Here is a 20706-nt window from a genome sequence, read left to right on the forward strand (position 1 = left end):
AAATTTCTCATACACATGTTGAAACAAATAATAAGATTATCTCTAATGAGGAATTGAGAAGGAGTAAAAGGTCTAGAAAAGAATATTTTTCTTATGGGAATGATTTTCTTGTTGATAATGAACTATCAAATTATTTTGAAGCTATATCTTCTTCAGAAGCTAATTATTGAAAAGAGGCAATAAAAGTTGAAATCGATTCTATTTTGAATAATAAAACATGGATTTTAACAGATTTACCTCATGGTGCAAAGCCTATTAGTTGTAATGGATTTTCAAAAAAAATTTAATCCTGATGGATCTTTAGATAAATATAAAGCTCAGTTAGTAGCAAAATGATTTCTCAAAAATAAAATATAGTTTATTTTGATATATTTGCACCAGCGGCTAGAATTTCTTCTATTCGAGTTTTAATTTGCCTTATCTTCAATCTGTAAGCTTTTTATCTACCAAATGGATGTCAAAACAACTTTTTTAAATGGTGATTTAGAAGAAGAAATTTATATGGTTCAACCTGAAGGCTGTGTCATTCCTAGACAAGAAAATAAAGTTTGTAAATTAATTAAATCTTTTTTTGGCCTTAAACAAGCTCCTAATCAGTGGTATGAGAAATTTGAATAAGTCTTACTGAGAGACTATTTTTCTTCAGTTGAGGTGGATAAATGTGTTTATACTAAAGTGGTAGACAATGATTATGTGATACTGTATTTGTATGTTAATGACATACTTATATTTGGTACAAATTTAAATATTGTGCAAAGTACTAAATTACTTCTGCTAATTTTGATGTGAAATATCTGGGTGAAGTAAACACAATATTGGGAGTTAAAGTTATAAGGAGTGAAGATGGAATAATGTTGTCACAAGAACATTATGTTGAGAAACTTCTTAAAAAGTTTGATTATTTTAATATCACATCTGTGAGCACTCCTTTTGATGCTAACTCTCAGTTGAAAAAGAATAATGATGGCCCAGTTGCTCAGTCTAAATATGCTCAGATTATTGGGAGTCTGCTGCATTTAATGAATTTTACAAGGCCTGATATAACCTATCTTGTGTGTAGACTGAGTAGATATACTCATAATCCCAACAACGAGCATTGGTCTGCATTAGCTAGACTAATGAAATATTTGAGAGGAACCATAAATTATGGTATCCTATATAGTGGATTTCCTTCTACCTTAGAAGGGTACTGTGATGCAAACTGGATCTCTGATTCAGAAGAGATAAAATCCACTAGTGGTTATGTATTCACCCTTGGTGGTGGTGCAATATCATGGAAATCAGCTAAACAGACGATCATTGCTAGATCGACTATGGAATTAGAGTTTGTAGCTCTGGAGTTAGGTGGTTCTGAGGTTGAGTGGCTAAGAAACTTCTTAGCTAATATCTCTTTAATAAAGGACGTAATGCCTCATGTGTTTATACACTGTGATTTCCACGCGGCAATAGCTGTAGCAAAGAATAAATCTTATAATTGTAAAAGTAGACGCATGAAATTGAGACATGATATCATAAAACAGCTGCTGAGAGATGGAATAATTTTCATTGATTATGTGATGTCAGAAGTTAATTTGGCCGATCCTCTGACTAAACCTTTGGGAAGAAAATTAATTCTTCAAACCTCAAAAGATATGGGGTTAAGCCCGATATGTTGTCAATAGAGATGGTAACCCAACCTATGTGATTGGAGATCCCATGAAGTAGGTTCATATGGGTAATAACAAGTCGATATTGGCACTGAAGCACTAAAAGAGAGTGTATTTAAATGCAGTATACACTTGATGAATTCACCTATATGAGAGTGGAATGGGCCGCTCCTATGAGATTTTGGCCTAGTCTCTAGAGCTCTCATGAATAACCAGGCACGCGCATGGGCTATTGGGCCCAAAACCGCGTTGAACAGCAAAATTACCGGAGGTGAAAATGTGATTGATAAAATCTCTGGCTCACAATAAGAATTATTTGGTTCATAGAAATATAATATTTCACCAGTAATTCTGTGAGTTCAGTTTTATTGATCTAAGTTTGGCTCATAGTCCAAAAGACATCAAACCTATTACATTTAGATCATACAAGTCCAGCAAGTTTTACTTTTATTTCCAAAAATTCTTTTACAATACTGCGGGGGAATGTCAGCCAAATTATATTAGTATTTTAAAAGAATTTATATAATTAGCATTTGACAAATATCTTAGCATGGAAAGGTAAAAGACAAGTGATTTTACTACCAAAATGTGGTAGCCATCCTTTAAGCCTTTTGATAATGGAACATTCCTTCGGAGAAGTGACAAATGAAGATAGCTACGTTGCAATCATTCACAAGGATAGAAACATGCACTTATGGCTATAAATAGCCTTCATTAGCCATTCATTCTCATCATCAGCAAGACAAAAAGGATTCCTTCTTCTCTTTCCTTCTAATTTCATTATTCACCAACTTCCCTTTGTTGTCTTTCTTTTTGGTAGTTTAAGTTCTCTTGTTCTCCTCTTTTAAATAGCTGGGTTTGTAATATTTAAATTTTATTGATTCCTGTATCCTCTAAATAAATAGAGATGGGCTTGTTTAATCCTGGGAAAAAATTTCACATTGCTGAAATAGTTTCTTAGGACAGTGCCCATCACGACTCAAGCCAATTTGTGTATCTACTTACAAATAATATTATTGCTGTATTATTATTGTTATTTTCGGTGTCATTTCCCTACAAATTATACTAATTTCGCGTGATCATTTTCATTGATTTGGAATAATCAGGGACGATTTTATTGACATGATTATAATTGAACTTGTCCCTCGAGTATTTAGTCATTGAATTACACTCTTCACTTATAGTCATAAAAAATGAAGTGATTTGATGATTTACCTGCGTTATATAATTAAAATGCACCTTGGTCTCTTATAGAACTGTACTGCTGATCGAAAAATTGTTGTTTGGTTGCCGAACAATTGAAATCTCGAGATTATTGTGATGACTCAAAAGGTCATCTTATGATTTAAAATTAAATTCTGCATTTCGAGGTCTGAAAAACCTCATTTTATCCCTCCTAGATTTGCGTGCACAGTTCGAGCATGATTCCGGAAAGCTTCTATGTTGAAAGTTGATGAAAATAATAATTTTTGCCTTTAAAATTTTATTTAGTTGACTTCGATCAACGTTTTGAGTGAACGGACCCGGACTCGTATTTTGATAGTCCCAATGGGTCCGTATCGAAATATGGGACCTGGGCGTATGCCTGGAATCGAATTCGGAGGTCCCTAGGCCGAGTTATGAATTTTTGTTAAAAATTGTAAGTTTGAAAATTCAATGATTTTTAAGAAATTGTTAATGTTTGATCTTGTAACGACCTGACCTGTCGTTTTGAGCTCTAGCACGTCATTCGACAATTTGAGGCCATGAGCAGCTTCACTTCTTGTATTATAACTTGTACGCGTGGTCGGAATAGAATCTCGGGAAGTTCGGAGTTGATCTGGAGAGAAAATTCTCATTTCGAAAGCTTTAAGTTGGAAGAATTGGCTAAGATCGGATTTTTGAGTAAACAGCCTCGGAAATCAGGATTTGAAGGTTCCAACAGGTTTGTATGATAATTTTTGACTTGGACGTATGTCCGGATCGGGTTTTGGATGACCGGGGAGCATTTCAGCGCCTATTGTGTAGTTAGCATTTTGGAAGAATTTCATAAGTTTTGGTTGAAGTGCATTTTAGTGTTGTCCGTTTGGGATTCCGAGTCTAGGAATAGCCCCGTATGGTGATTCTGGTATTGGGAGCGCGATCGAAAGTGGATTAGGAGGTCCATAGGTCATTTTGAAGTCATTTGGCGGAAGTTAAAAAAATTTAAGGTTTTTGAGAAGTTTGAACGGAAAAGGATTGTTTGATATCGGGGTCGGATTCCGATTCCGAAAGTTGGAGTAGGTCCCTAATGTTGAATATGAATTGTGTGCAAAATTTGAGGTTAATCGGATGCGATTTGATAGGTTTCGGCATCGAATGAAGAAATTCGAAGTTCTAAAGTTCATCAAGTCTGAAATGGAGTGTGATTGTGATTTTAGCATTGTTTGATGTGATTTGAGGCCTCGAGCTGGTCCGTGTTATGTTATGGGACTGGTTTGTGTGATTGGATAAGGTCCCGGGGTCCTCGGGCAGATTCCGAGTGATTAACGGATCGAATTTGGAGTTAGAAGAAGAATTTAGCAGCTGCCTTCTGGTGTAACCGCACCTGCGAGGCTTGGGCCGCAGGTGCGGAGCCGTAGAAGCGGCCCTGTGGTCGCATATGCGATTTTTGTGGGGGAGAGCTGGGACCGCAGATGCTGTCATCTCGCCATAGAAGCACGACTGTACCTGCGAAAGAGAAGGCGCAGAAGCGGGAATGGTCTGGGAGCCCTGGACCACAGAAACGGTATTTGGTCCGCACCTGCGGGACCGCAGAAGTGGTCGCGTGACCGCAACTGCGAAGGTCGTTGGGCAGTGAAGTGTTTTAAGAAGCGGGTTTTGGCTCATTTTATCTCAAATCCTTCATGGGAGCCGATTTTGGAGCAACTTGGGAGTGTCATTTTCATCATCAAGCATGAGGTAAGTGGTTCATACTAGTTTTGAAATACATGAATATATACGGATTTGAATATGGAAATTAGTGGGAAATTGTGGGGTTTGGTAGGAAACCTAAGATTTGGTATTTTTGGATTGATACCATGAATTTGGGAATAAAATTGAGAATAAATGATATATTCGAGTTCGTGAGATTATGGGTAAACTTTATCTTCAAACAATTTCGGAATCCGGGCACGTGGGCCCGATGGCGATTTTGTCAACTTTTCGAGCAAAGTTGGGAATTTATATAACTTGAGTTGTTATAAGTATTAGGGTGTATTTTCATTGGTTTGCCCATTATTTGGCTAGTTTTGGAGCTTTGTGCTTTGAGTTGAGTCGGCGGAAGGGCTTGGAAGCCGGTTATGGAACTTCGGAGCGAGGTGAGTCTCCCTTCTAACCTTGTAAAAGGGAATTGTCCCTATAGGTAAATTAATTGGATGTGTGCTTCTATTTGTGGGGGCTACGTGCGCACGAGGTGACGAGAGTCCGTGCGTAGCTACTATTATGCTTATGTCCGGGTAGTCTAGGACCCAAAAGCATGCTTTACTTGGAATAATTATAACCCTATTGACAGTTTAAATTGCTTAAATCATACCGAAGTGGTAAATGAATTTCTAAAAAAAAGTTAAACTTCATTTCCTTAAACATTTAAAAAGAGGATTGACTTTTCCTTGGATAAATGTTCCCAGATAAATTCTTAATTGACTGTTTGAATGTGTGTATCTATGTGTGCCCACGTCGCATGTATAATTCGCGAGCGGGGTGATTCTTTATTTATGTTTGATCGCGTCGCATGTATGATTCGCGAGCGGGGTAATGGATGCATCCATGGTTCGCGCCATTCGACCCTCTGGCAGTGCACATTTTATTATTATGTTGGATCGGGCCGCACGACCTCGACATGAGTTGCGCATGCTTGTGATGCTTGCTTGAGATGTACAAAATTGATATTGTCTCCCCGGCCAGAGATAAATTGATAAAATATGATGAAATATAAATCCTTGGAAATCTGTTATTATTAAGGAATTGTTTACCTGCTTCAGGATTAATTAGTTTACATCTTCCCTATAAAAATCCATGATTTTTCACATTATTAATATATTACTACTGGACCACTAGTAAGTGTCGAAGTCGACCTCACGTCACTACTTCTTCGAGGTTAGACGGGATACTTACTGGGTACACATTAGTTTTGTACTCATACTACTCTTGTTGTGCATTTTTGTTGCACATGCACATGTATGACTAGTGGCCTAGTCAGACGTAGCGGCATGTTTGATACGGAGACTTAGGTGAGCTGCACCACTCGAGACGACCCGGATCCGGCAGAGTCTCCTTCAGAGTACTGTATTGTATTCCTTTCTGTCCAATTTGTATTCCGGACAGTTATTGTATTACATCTTGTTTTTCCTAGAAATTGCTCATGCACTTGTGACACTGGGTTCTGGGATGATCACGGGACGGTTCGGTAGATAAAATTTCGTAAGGACATCATTATTTATTCAGTGAAGTCTATTATGTATTATTTAAAGTTTAAAAGAAATGATTACAAAAATTTTAAAATGAGAAATTACTAGTTATTTGGTGTTGGCTCGCCTGGCAGTGGTGTCCGGCGCCATCACGACCCTTAGTGGATTTTGGATCGTGACAACATGGTATCAGAGCACTAGGTTCATGTAGGTCTCACAAGTCATGAGCAGGTCTAGTAGAGTCTTGCGGATCGGCACGGAGACGTCTGAATGATGATAGGATATAATTGCATATTTTAGTCGTTTATTACACTCTAATTTACTGTATTTTAATTGAGTTTGCGCTTTAATCGCTAGTATCATGCACTAATTGTATGTTTTATGCCTTGTAGGAGTGATTCCGAGCTATGTAGATATTATGGAATGAATTCAAGTGATTTGGAGCTTTGAAGTCTGAGTAAAATCTCAAGGAATTAAGCCGGGATCGTGTTCGGGGTCAACGGATGATAGTTAGAACAAACGAAGAATCGAGTAGGCATATTGCGCACTGTCTAATAAAATATATATAACTTTTTGCTCCGAACTCCACTTGGGTTCCACAATATTTGGTTGGAAAGCTAACTCAAACGACAACAACCTTTCTGTTTTACGTTTTTCCATATTTCAAACGGAACAGGGTGAAAAATGCGGTCAAAACCGCGATCGCGGACCTGGTCGCGGACTGAGGCAGTGCACTTGTTAATATGCGCTGCCACTAGCGCGGTCACTAGCGCGCCCGCGCTAGTCCAGGCTTGAAAACTTGTCCTTTTTCACATTGGAGAAGGTATAATTGTTTGGGCCCAACCCTACTTGGTGTATATACATGGAAAAATGGTATTTTGAGGAGGTTGGACATATTTTTGACACAGATTCGACCTAAGGAAGCAGAGACACAATAGGAGCAAGGCGGAGAATTCTTCTACGAGTTTTTCCTTCCTGTTCCTATTTTTCATTGTTGGTTATGACTTTTAGTATTGTAGTTTTACATACTATTATAAATAGCTAATTTGTTATCTAGGGTTTTGATGGAACCTTTTGTAGGATAAATTCTTGTTATGCTTTTATATAATTGAGTCGTAGTATTTTCTCTATTTGTTCAACTATATTATTGTTGTAGTTGATTGAAGGGCCCTCAATTAGCTGTGCCTATTTAGTATGTATTACTCGAGAGAGAGTGCATATTTAGGTAGTTGTTGAACAACATCACTACCGACGTATGTGAGGAATCAATAACTAAGGGTTTAAAGGTGGGATTAGGGATAACGAAACCTTGGGTGAGATCTAAGTGAGCTGTAATTAAAGCCAGCTAACGTAACTCGGGAGACTATGTCTAGTAAATTGTCGTAATTACACGGGAGAGAATTGCAACACGCAGAGCGCTCATGATCGGTAGAGAACACTTAGGCGAAATTATATAAGAGATAGCGGGAAGGATTCAGACAATTGGGAAAATCATAATTCTAGACCTCCTTAATCTTTTCTCCAACCTGTAGTATCTTTAGTTGTTAATTTACTATTTTAATTTGTTAGTTAGTTAGTTAAACACACAGAATATTAATATCTATAAGTTACGAATTGTTCAAGCTTGTCTTCTTGTGATAGTGAACAGTTGTAGCTAAGCCTTAGTTCTCTGTGGGATTCGACTCCGGACTTGTAAACCAGATTATATTTGCAACGACCGCTTAGTCCTTTTTATAAGGCATAGTTGGGCGTGATCAAATATAGGCGTTCTTTGTTGAGCCAGATATGTATATTTTACCCGCCTAATTGTTATGTATCGTAGTTAACCCCTTTGAGACTGTAATCCTGTTTCTTTGGCAACCACATTACAAGCCTTACCCATTTGTTTGAATTTTCGCGTTGTTAACGGGGAACTAACGGTGTAGTTGTAGGTGTACATATTACTAGGTTTCAAGTTTGAACTTTTATTTTATTTTTTAGTATTTGATTTTTTTTTTAGTTTTATTTGTTTATTTGAGAACATGGCATCATGGATTATGAGAATTTGGATGTTGGTAATTTTACTTTTAATCCTCCTTATGCATATAGTGAAGGAAACCACCCAGGGCAAAATTATCAAAATATTTCCGAGAGCGAGTTTTGTGCACCAACTCAATCTTATATGTGGAATGTGTGTGATATGTGTGGTGGTCAAGATGGTCACTTTTATGGTTGTGCTTATAGTTCTTATCTTCCCCCAACCCCTTACTTTGATGGTTCTTCTTTTTGTTGTGAAGTTAATAGGAACAAAGAACCCAGGGATGATGACCGGAAAGAGATCGAAGATATGTTAAAGTGTTGCATGGAACTATATGATAAGAGACCACGACAGATACAAAGGCAAGAGGCAACTATTCACAATTTGGAGGCTCAAGCGAATAAATTAACTGAACCTTGTAAAGCGCAACAAGTTGATATTGAGGATAGTAGCTAATATGAGCATGAATTGGCTGCAGAAATTGCCATTATACTAGAGAATTTAAAAAAATACGAGGATGAGGTAGAGGAGAAGGCCAGAGTAGAACACCAAGAATCAATCAAACTAGATTTTGAGGATGTCGATGTTGTAGAAGAGATACTAGAGTCAATCAAGGATATTGAGGATACATATTTAGTTGACTCTATTGTCATTAGTGTTGAGAATGTAGACAGTCCCAATGTTCATGTAGTTGAGCACATTGGTCCACACTCCAAGTATTTTTCCACATTGTGTTTAGATGATGATGTGGAAATAGAGTCGTCCGAGCCATTTGAGGAGTCAAGGAGTAAGGAACAAGATGCCTACATTCTGGAATTCTCCGTGCCAAAAAGCCGGGAGTACACATCTCATCCAAAGGCCAAGAAGTGCAGAATACTACATTGTTTTATTGGGCCAGTCAAATTCGTTCTACCACCCCATGAGCATGATCACAGAGTAGAATCAAAACTTGGGGTCCGATTCATAAGTTCAAAGTGGAGGCAGAAAGTGATTCGCGTCGTGCCGCGGTGTTAAATCAAGCGCTTGTTGGGAGGCAACCCAGCTTTACTGCTTTCTTTTATTTTATTTTTTTAATTTTTTTTAATTGTATTATTTTGTAGTGTCAGTTTTTTATTTTCTAGGAGCATGGAAAGCAAAGCTATTAGAAGGATGCAACAGCAAACCAAATGGTTGGAACAAAGTGTGAGGTACCCGCACGAAGGACCAAGCTTAGGAGAAGTCTGAGTACCCCATGAGCTGTTAGTGCTTCGGCCTTTGGCCTACCAAGGAGTTTTTTTTTACCATCTTATTAGTATGGTGTACATTGGAGACAATGCGCAATTTTAAGTATGGGGTGAGGAGATTGTCTGGGTGACTTTCTATGCTATTTTAGTTATGTTAGTTAAATTGAATATTTTTTAAAAATAGAAAAGATTGGACTTTTCCTGACGATGGATCTATTAGACAATTTTCTTGAGGGATTTAAGTCTAAAGAAAAAAAAAACAAAAAGATTTTCTTTTGTTAGGTAGTGTAGCAATTCCCCCTTGATTTTTCTTTGTACCGCATTTCTTTTCCAAGAGTTTTGTTTGAACCGGGTATAGTTAGTTTTTTTTTGGGAGTAGGAGCCATTGTGTTGTGTTTTGAATTGAAGCAATATCTCTTGACTTTGTTATGCCTTGAGAATAGTGAGTACTTTGGTTGCGACGCTTAGGCTCAATTTTTGACTCTTGTATAAGTACTTTAAATTGTATGATTTTAACTTTGCTTAACTGCTTTGACTAGAGTGTCTTGATGAATCTAATCCTGAGTGAGTTATGTGCCATGTGTGTGTGAAGTTTGGGTGTTATTCTGTGCATTGCATTTGATGCCTAGAACTTGCCCCCTGTGTTTGCAAAGCGAAATAGTAGTTTTGTTCAGTCTTAGAAGTGATATACGCGTTCCTTGTTGAGCCAGATATGTATATTTTACCCGCCTAATTGTTATGTATCGTAGATAACCCTTTGAGCCTGTAATCCTGTTTCTTTGGCAATCACATTACAAGCCTTACCCATTTATTTGAATTAACCCTCTATTTGAACCTTCTAACCTCTCATGAGCACTTGAATTGTTATAAGTTGTGTAAAAGTTAAAGTGTGGGGTGGTTGGTTTGGCTTTTGAATGGAACTAATGAAATAAGGAGAAAGGTGCACTATTTTGAAAAAGTAAGAGCCACATGAATTTAAAAAAAAAAGGGAAAAAAAGTTGTATTGTTGTGGAAAAAAAATCCTTGATAAGTGGTGACTCTTGATGTAATTGTGCTTGTGCTTAAAGAAGTATGGGTTGAAATACATTAATGTGAAGGCGGAGTTTGGTTTGACATAAGTATGGGATTTGAATGTTAAAGTATATGTATTAAAGTGCTTAGGGAGGTGTAGTCACTCTTATATCTAAATGTATCCTACCCGTCCCACAGCCTAAATTATAACCAAATAAAGTCCTACTTGATCCTAGACTGAATGAGCTCGATTAGTAGAGTAGTACACTACGGGCAAGCCTATGGTGCATCTTTTCTGGCATATGAATTTTATTTATGAGAGTGAGTGAATTCTTTCTATCTTGAGCTCCTAAGTGTTCTTAAATTTTATTTTGTGGAACTACTCTCTTTTGGTTGTGTGAGGGCACTTGTTTCATGAATGAAAGGTAATGTCAGTGATCTCTATGTTAATGTAAGTGGGTGAGTTGTGAATAATGCGTGGTACTTGTAAGTCAAATCTTGAGGTGAAGATGTTACGCTTTTGTGCTTAGTCTATTTTAAATATTCTTGGTGTGATAAGTTAGGAGAATTGTTTAAAAAAGGTCGTGTCTATATAAAGTGTAGTTTGATTGCTCGAGGACAAGCAATGGTTTAAGTGTGGGGTGTTGATGATAGGCTATAATTACGTATTTTAGTCGTTTATTACACTCTAATTTACTGCACTTTAATTGAGTTTGCGCTTTAATCGCTAGTGTCTTGCACTAATTGTGTGTTTTATGCCTTGTAGGAGTGATTCCGAGCTATGTAGATGTTATGGAATGAGTTCAAGTGATTTTAAGCTTTGAAGTCTGAGTAAAATCTCAAGGAATTAAGCCGGGATCGTGTTTGGGGGTCAACGGATGATAGTTAGAACAAACGAAGAATCGAGTACGCATATTGTGTACTGTCTAGTAAAATGCACATAACGTTTTTCTCAGAACTCCATTTGGGTTCCACAATATATGGTTGGAAAGCTAACTCAAAAGGCTACAACTTTAATGTTTTACATTTTTCCATATTCCAAACGGAACAGGGTCAAAAACGCAGTCGAAACCGCGATCGCGGACCTGGTCGCGGACTGAGGCAGTGCACTTGTTAATATGCGCGGCCACTAGCGCGGTCTCTAGCGCGCCCGCGCTAGTCCAGGCCTGAAAACTTGTCCTTTTACACATTGGAGAAGGTATAATTGTTTGGGCCCAACCCTACTTGGTATATATACATGGAAAAACGGTATTTTGAGGAGGTTGGACATATTTTTGACACAGATTCGACCTAAGTAGGCAGAGACACAATAGGAGCAAGGCGGGGAATTCTTCTGCGAGTTTTTACATCCTCTTCCTATTTTTTATTGGTGGTTATGACTTTTAGTATTGTAGTTTTACATACTATTATGAATAGCTAATTTGTTATCTAGGGTTTTGATGGAACCTTTTGTAGGATAAATTCTTGTTATGTTTTTATATAATTGAGCTATAGTATTTTCTCTATTTGTTCAACTATATTATTCTTGTGGTTGATTGAAGGGCCCTCAATTAGCTGTGCCTATTTAGTATGTATTACTCGGAAGAGAGTGCATATTTAGGTAGTTGTTGAACAACATCACTCCCGACGTATGTGAGGAATCAATAACCAAGGATTTAAAAGTGGGATTAGGGATACCGAAACCTTGGGTGCGATCTAAGTGAGGTGTAATTAAAGCCAGCTAGCGTAACTCGGGAGAGTATGTCTAGTAAATTATCGTATTTACTTGGGAGAGAATTGCAACACGCAGAGTGCTCATGATTAGTAGAGAATAATTAGGCAAAATTATAGAAGACATAGCGGGAAGGATTCCGACAATTGGGGAAATCATAACTCTAGACCTCCTTAATCTTTTCTCCAACATGTAGTATCTTTAGTTGTTAATTTACTATTTTAATTTGTTAGTTAGTTAGTTAAACACACAGAATATTAATATCTATAAGTGAGGAATTGTTCAAGCTTGTCTTCTTGGTGATAGTGAACAGTTGTAGCTAAGCGTTAGTTCTCTGTGGGATTCGACTCCGGACTTGTAAACCGGATTATATTTGCAACGACCGCTTAGTCCTTTTTATAAGGCATAGTTGGGCGTGATCACTGTACTTATCTTCGAGAGGCTACAGGACTTCTAGGAGCACTACCCTTCTTAGTTTCCTCATCATACGATTTGATCCCTTGCGATGCGAAGCGCTGGTTATAAATCGGGAAGTGAGTAATTAATGGTACTACAGATGTGGTGCGGGATGTTTCTCCCTGCGTGGTTGTTTGGGCTATTGTCGTCGCCTTGCGGAAGGATATTCTGTCGTATCAGCTCAGTAGTTGTACCTCTGAGAGCTTTGAGGCTATGCACAGGTTGCTATGATGCTCCTGAACGGTTATCACACAGTATTGATGTGATGGTAGGATACTTGCCCATGTGTTGGGGAAGTGAATGACTCGAAAGGAGGTCTATTTAGTGCATGCTTCAGAGATTCGGTATTTTATTTTCGGCGAAGGGAAGACAATCGAACTATAAGCGTTCAGGTTTGGGTTGATGGAGTAACGGGACTTGGTACTTTCGAGCGTGGTGGAATTTCATCTGTGATGTGGTGTCATTGTCCTTGTTGAATGTGTTGAGTTCGCCGGTGTTATGATCTTCTATAATTCGCCTTTGGAGCAGGATATTGTGAGATAGTATTGGAGAAGCAGCTGTCAGAGATCGCGGGGTGCGGTGGTTTAGGATTGAATCGGTGTTTCTAGTGATAACGACTCGAGAAAGATGATCTTCGAAAAGGTTTAAAGTTAGTAGTGGTCTATTGGTTCAAGTGCTAACGAGATAGGTTTTGATCTAAGGCATTAGTTGAGCAGCAAAGGATGAGGAAGGACATATGGGAAGTGTCATGCGGTGGTTAAATTTCTAGAAGGGCAGGCGTAAGAAGCAGAAGTCGAGTAGTTGCTTAAAGAATAGGGGTTTGGCCAAAGTGGGAGAGTGGCAGAGTAGCATATGGGTTCAGTGGCAGGATAACTACACACATTGAGGAAAGTTTGGAATGATGTGGGAACTTTGGTGGACGGTGATTGGGTCCACGTGCTTAATTTGAAATATTGGCTATTGTACGACGGGAGATTGGATGCAACAGAAAGGGAGTTTCTTGATACGAAGAAGGATGCAATATAACCTTGAATTGGAAGATATTGTCGCACATTTAGTTGATGTCCATGAGGAGTGAATGGGCTTGTACAGCTAGCGAATGAGCATGGGCTCAGGATGGGTTATGGATGTCGTGGTGATAGTACCTAGTGCGGCGTCATTGGGAGATGTCGACATGTAATTTCCACATGTGGGTTATCTCCTGTGAGTAGGTCAGTGGCCGCGTGATTTGTAAAGCTTCTGCGAAGGATTTTACTGACTATCCAGTAAGAAGTCGAATATGTGAATGTTGCTAGAGATTCAGAGTGTTCATGAAATGCTAACAGAAGGATTTCGAGGAATTTGGCGAGTTGGTTGTGTAAGATCAGGTCAACAATGTGATGTGCCGTAGAATTTCGGCATATTTGATACCAATTTCTTAGATTTTAGCTCGTCTTTTAATGCATTTTTTGTTAATTCTTATCAAGTTTGGTTGTTTTGTAGTGCATGAGCTTGAAGACCTAAAAACATGGAAAAGAAGTCAAAAAGTCACACAAGGATAGAAATGCTGCAGGTATGTGACCGCATAAGTCTTATGCGGACCGCATAAGTCAAATGTTGATCGCAAATTGAAGCAGACTTATTGGCCAAATGAAGAGAAGAATATGCGGTCCATTATGCGGTCGCATAACACTTTTGCGAGCCGCATAATGACCGCACAATTCCAATAGAAGAAGCTTCTCAACACGATTTGTGATGGGATAATGTGGCCGCATAATAGATATGCGGACCGCATAACTCATATGCGGTGGAAGCCTGGAACGGGTGACTTACAAGTCTGCGATGTGAATGGAGGTTATACGGACCGCGTACATAGTCTGCGACCATTATGCGGTCGCAAAAGCTGTCTGCAGGGGCAATTATGTCTGATTTTGACCACGACTTTTGGTCTACTATAAAAAGAATAACTAGGGTTTTTTTGGGGCATTCAAGTCTGGAAAAGGTCCGACATAGAGAGCATGAATACTCCATTAATTAGAGAGCATGAATACTCCATTAATTTGGAAGCTTGTGAAGAGAGAATCTTGCACTTTTGTAAGCTTTATGACTTTATTTAATACTTTGTTCTTGTATTTTAGCATGAGTTGCTAGTTTTAAATACTAAGGTTGTGGACCCTAGATGGGTGTAATGTTAATGGGTGTTTAACATTGAATATATATATATATATATATATATATATATATATATATATATATATATATATATATATATATATATATATATATATATATATATAATGGTTGGTTGATATTTATTCATTTCTTGTTCTTTATTTATGGTTGGTGGTTGCGAACATTAATCTATTCCATTTTACTCTTTCTTTACATGGAAAAGTGGGTTAGGGTTTGGTAGAATTGAATATCAAGAACTCAAGACTTTAAATCTTGTTTAATAGAATCACTTAGGAATAAGTGGGTTCTACTTGACATAAATTGGTTGTTCTTAAATTGCAACTCTTTTATATTTGGAAAAATCATAGAGAGAAAATACTGCTCAACCATTGGAAAATATTGGGTAGTCATTTAGAAAACATTTGCATATCAAAAGGACCTTCCATTAGAAATATATCATATTAACACCGATAGCATTACATTTTATTTATGGGGACACAACCTTGGTTCCCTTAATCAAATTATTCACATTCTCATAAAAAAATTAGTTATCTTCTTAATTCACAACTATATCATTCGCTTGTTACGTTAAAGGAATAGAATTATGACCTCAGTCAAGTTTCACACTACTCAAGTAACATTTACACGCCTATTCCCTGCGGGATTCGACCCCAACCTTGTTGGATTATTATATTTGACACCGACCGCCTTACACTATTTAATTAAAGTGTAATTTAAGCGTATCAAATTTTTGCGCCGTTGCCGGGGAATACAGCTTTGAAATTACTAATTAGTGTGTGCTTTACTTTACGTCTTCCTCTATTCCATCACACTTTGCTTGTTTTGCTTGGTGTCGATAGGAAAACATGGCCGAATATGAGGACGAAGAAAATCCTTTTGCGGACATAGATGAGTACATTAAGGATACAAATGCTATTGCACCTCCAAGACTTGATGCTGCCACTTTCAAGGTGGAACACGGTTTAATCCTAATGCTCAAAGCAGAGGGGTTTTTCAGGAATTCCACCGATGATGATCCGACACAACATCTCAGAAACTTCTTGGGTATGTGTGCGATGCACAAGTAGAACAACGTCTCAGATAATGCCCTAAGATTGAGGGTGTTCAAGTACTCACTGACTGGAGAGGCGAGGAAATGGATTCAAAATCTACCACCAAACTCAATCCATTCTTGGCCTGAACTTGTCCGAGCATTCTTAGCTAAAGGTTCCCGCAAAGCAAGAAATCTGAGCTTCGAGATAAAATTTTCTTTTTCAAGCAACTACCGGGTGAACATCTACATGAAGCATGGGATCGATTCAAGTTATATTTGGTGAGGTCGCCGAATCATGGTTTTCCAGATTCTATCTTGTTGGAGAAATTCTACATGAGTTTGGATGCTATGAACCAATCTATAGCCAAGAATGCAGCTGATGGATCTTTCATTGATAAAACATTTGCAAGGATCACACAAATCCTTGACAAAATGGAAAAACATAACCAAGCTTGTCACTCAAAGGACACCACATGTGGAATTGCATATGGTACTCCTTCCTTGACCAACATGATTAAGGAGAACCAAGAAAGAGATCAAGTAATTGCCGGGCTTGCCACCAACGTCAATGTGTTGACAAAGATGTTCACTGAAAGCCAAACAAAAAAGGTAAATGTGGTGGAATATGTTCAACCCACATCAAATGAAGATTATGAGGAAGCGAATTATGTCAACAACTCTCAAGGAGGTTATCAAAGGCAACAATACCAAGGTTCAGGACAACAAAACCAATGGAGGCCTAACCTGCAAGGGCAAGGCAACCAACAGTGGCGCAATGACCAAGGTAGTTCAAATCAAGGGAATTGGAGTAACAACAACAACAACAACTTTTCAAATCGGAGTTCAAACCCTTATGTTCCACCAAAGGGGCAATATTCAAATCAAGGTTCCTAAAGTGATTCCAAGTTGGAAAACATGCTTGAGCGGGTATTGCAAAATCAAGATAGGTCCGACACTTCCATGAGGAATATGACCGAGTTTGTCGGCTCTCATACCGCACCTATTCAAAAGTTGGAGATGCAAATTAGAGATATCTCAAAAGAGCAAAATCCAAAGCAAAAGGGGGCACTCCCAAGTGACACAATTGCGAACCCAAAGGGTAGCGGGAGTGGTTCAACTTCTCATTGCATGGAAAATACTACTCAGAGTGGGAAATTACTTCAAGGAGAGATTGAACAAGTGGTTGAAGTGGAAGATTCCGAACAAGAAGTTGAGGCACAAGTAGAAGTGCCAATTGTTGTTGAAGCTAAAAAGGTCCTGGGAGAGTTGAAAGTTCAAGAAGTGAACCGGGAAGAGGTTAAGGAAAAAGGTGAAAGAGACGCCAAAAACTGTAGCACCACTTCATAGACCTCCTCCTCCCTTCCCTCAAAGACTTGCTAGGAAGGTTGATGATAGCAAACTCGAGAAGTTCTATGACATTCTCAAGCAATTATCGGTAAATATTCCATTTGTGGAAGCATTTCAAGAGATGCCGGGTTTTGCTAAGTATTTGAAAGACTTGATCACCAAGAAGAAAACCACCAAGAATGAAGTGGTGAGTGTGACTCACCGGGTTAGTTCCATCATTGCAACAACAACCGTTTAAAAGAAAGAAGACCTGGGAGCTTTTACCATTCCATACACTATTAGGGCACGCGATTTTGCAAGAGCTCTTTGTGATAATAGGGCCAGCATAAATTTAATGCCTCTTGCTATTTACAAGAAAGCGGGGTTAGTTATGCCGAGGCCTACAAGTATGAGGTTGCAAATGGCCGATCGTTCAATAAAGAGACCGGTGGGAATTGTTGATAATGTGCTTGTGAAAGTGGGACAGTTCCTCCTCCCCGCCGACTTTATGATCCTTGATTGTGTTGTTGACAAAGAGATCCCTATCATCTTGGGGAGACCATTTCTTGCTACTGGAAGAGCACTTACGGATTCAGAACGAAATGAGATCAAGTTCCAAGTCAATGATGAGGAGGTCACATTCCAGGCAAGCAAGGGTATGAAGTTGCCAAATGCATATGAAAGCATCTCAGTCATTGATGTTATTGATGAGGTAGAGGATGCGATTAAGAATAATGCCTTGGTGAGGCATTGGCAGCTATTTTGGTAAATTTTGGTGGTGAAAATATGGAGGGGTACATGGAATCGGTGAATGCATTAGAAGGACTTGGTTCCTACACTTATGCTCCAAAGAAACTTTCTCTTGACTTAGAGAATAGAGTCACTCCTCCCGCCAAGCCTTCAATTGAGCTGCCGCAACTTGAGCTTAAACCACTTCCACCATACTTGAGGTATAAATTTCTTGGCTCAAATGACACTCTACTGGTAATCGTTTCTTCTTTGTTGAATGATGTGCAGGTAGAACAACTGTTGAGTGTCTTGAGGGAGCATAGGCAAGCTATTGGGTGGACAGTAGCGGACATCCGAGGGATTCCCACCGGAATTTGTGAACAAAAGATACAACTGGAGCAAGAGAGTAAACCAAGTGTGGAGCATCAACAAAGGTTAAACCCTTCCATGCAAGAGGTGGTAAAGAAAAAAATCATCAAGTGGTTAGATGCCGGGGTAGTCTACCCCATTGTTGATAGTTCTTGGGTGAGTTCGGTGCAATTTGTGCCGAAGAAAGGAGGCGTGACCGTGATTGAAAGCGGCCGAAATGAGCTCATCTCGACGAGAACAGTGACCAGATGGAGAGTTTGCATGGACCAGCGGAAGCAAAACAGTGCTTCGTGCAAGGACCATTTCCCTATGCCTTTTATTGATCAAATACTTGACCGGCTGGTGGAAAGGTCATTCTATTGCTTCTTGGATGGATATTCCGGCTATAAACAAATCAATATCGCATTGGAAGATCAAGAGAAGATGACATTCACATGCCCATATGGGACTTTTGCTTTTAACCGGATGCCATTTGGGCTATGCAATGCTCCGGATACTTTCCAACGGTGCATGATGTCAATATTCTTCGACATGGTGGAAGATTTCTTAGAGGTGTTTATGGATGACTTCTCGGTAGTGGGTGATTCCTTTGAGCATTGTCTTGACAACCTTCGGCAAGTGCTCAAAAGATGTGAAGAAACAAACCTTGTGCTAAATTGGGAAAAATGGCACTTCATGGTGGACGAGGGCATTGTTTTGGGCCACAAAATTTCAAAACAAGGCATAAAGGTTGTGTGTACGGTGAAATCGGAGGATCCAATTTCTCGTCATCGAGGCACCTCGGAAGATCATCCCGAAGGCTCGAGGCTACAAGGCTATGGTCGAGTTTCCTCCCTCGAGGTTCGTCGACACTCGACCTTGGGACAATGTTGACCCCGGCTATGGTAGAGATGGGGAGTTCCCAAGGCGTACAGCTAGAGCCGACAAAGTATGTCAGGCTAGTCCAAACTCTAATCAGGGCGTCAACTAGCTGTCCCATCTCCATATTTTTGTAATTAATGCTATCTGTACAATGTTGGGATTCCCCTCATATATAAAGGGGATCCTTGCCATATTTTAGGGATCTGTTGCTTCAGCTGCTCCACGAGAAATATAAAACAACATTCTCTCTGCTCTCTTACATATTCTCTTGATATTATTGCTCCCATTTATTATCTTTATTATTGTTCATCATTTATCGCTTATCATTGGCCATAAAGAGCCTTCCTTGATTTTATTATAACTGTTAGTCATACTTCGATTACCTTTGATAGCTCACAGTCGAGCCCCGGAATCGACCTCGAGGCCCCCGAATCGACAAGCTCGAGGCCCGATTGTTAACCTATCGGTTTGACCATCACCTTATCCTTAACTCTTATTTCGTTTCTAAGTCTCACATACATAGCATCAACTGCTTAACAACCGGCATAAAAATAGATCACATATTTTTAGAGTCCCATAATCAAATTTAATTGTAATTACCATTTTCACGGTAAACAGTTTGGCGCCCACCGTGGGGCTAAAAATAATAGTGATTATTTTCTTGCTGGTTCCATTACACAACGCAAGTTATCTTTCACGCTTTTTCTTGTCCAAAGATCTTTGATTTCAGGTCGGAATGTCTGATTCAGTAAACGATAACCATGAGAACCACGGAGAGAATGGTGTGGCCATTCCAGGTGTTGGTGAGCCACCACGAAACGTTGAGAATGCACCAGGACCAATTCTGGTGGACGAAGTCTCACGCGATGCTCAACACATCGAAATAAGCTCCCACACTAACATGAGCATACACCAAGGTGACCAACAAGAAGCCCTAAAAACCCCAGCCCGGGAAGAATGGGAGGTTGGCCTTCATGTTATTTTTGAAATGTTGTAGGCACAACAGCTGGCTATTGCTCGGCCGCAGAGCCACCAGAAAACTCCTAGCACGGTAGCACCGGGGACAGCTCCCCCAGCCGAGCAGGTACCGGATAGATCGAGCAATAACGGGTTGATAGCCGATCCCGTCATCGTAAAGACGCTCGAGGACCTCACCAGAAGGATCGAATCGGGCGAGAAAATGATAGAAGCCAAGGATAAAAAGGTCGAGACTTACAACTCATCAAATTCCAGGAGCGCCCCTGATCTTGAAAGGTGTGGACTCTAAGAAGTTCGTACAGAAGCCGTTCCCATGGGAAGCGGCCCCGAAACCCATTCCAATGAAGTTCAGAATGCCAGACCTTCCGAAATATAATGGTACCTCGGATCCCAATGAGCACGTTACCACTTACGCCTGTGCAGTAAAAGGCCACGACCTAAGGGATGACGAGATTGAGTCCATCCTGCTGAAGAAGTTCGGGGAAACACTTTCTAAAGGGGCAATGATGTGGTATCATAACTCGGCCCCAAATTCTGTAGACTCATTTACAATGCTGGCAGATTCCTTCATAAAGGCACATGCTGGGGCCATCAAGGTAGCCACAAGGAAATCTGACGTCTTCAAAATTAAGCAAAGGGAGAACGAGATGCTGCGAGAATTTGTATCTCGCTATCAAATGGAGCGAATGGAACTACCGCCGGTCACCGACGACTGGGTAGTGCAGGCCTTCACTCAAGGTCTGAATGAGCGAAGCTCGGTGGCTTCGA

This window comes from Nicotiana attenuata, chromosome 6, assembly GCF_001879085.1.
Source record: "Nicotiana attenuata strain UT chromosome 6, NIATTr2, whole genome shotgun sequence".
Classification (NCBI taxonomy): Eukaryota; Viridiplantae; Streptophyta; class Magnoliopsida; order Solanales; family Solanaceae; genus Nicotiana; species Nicotiana attenuata.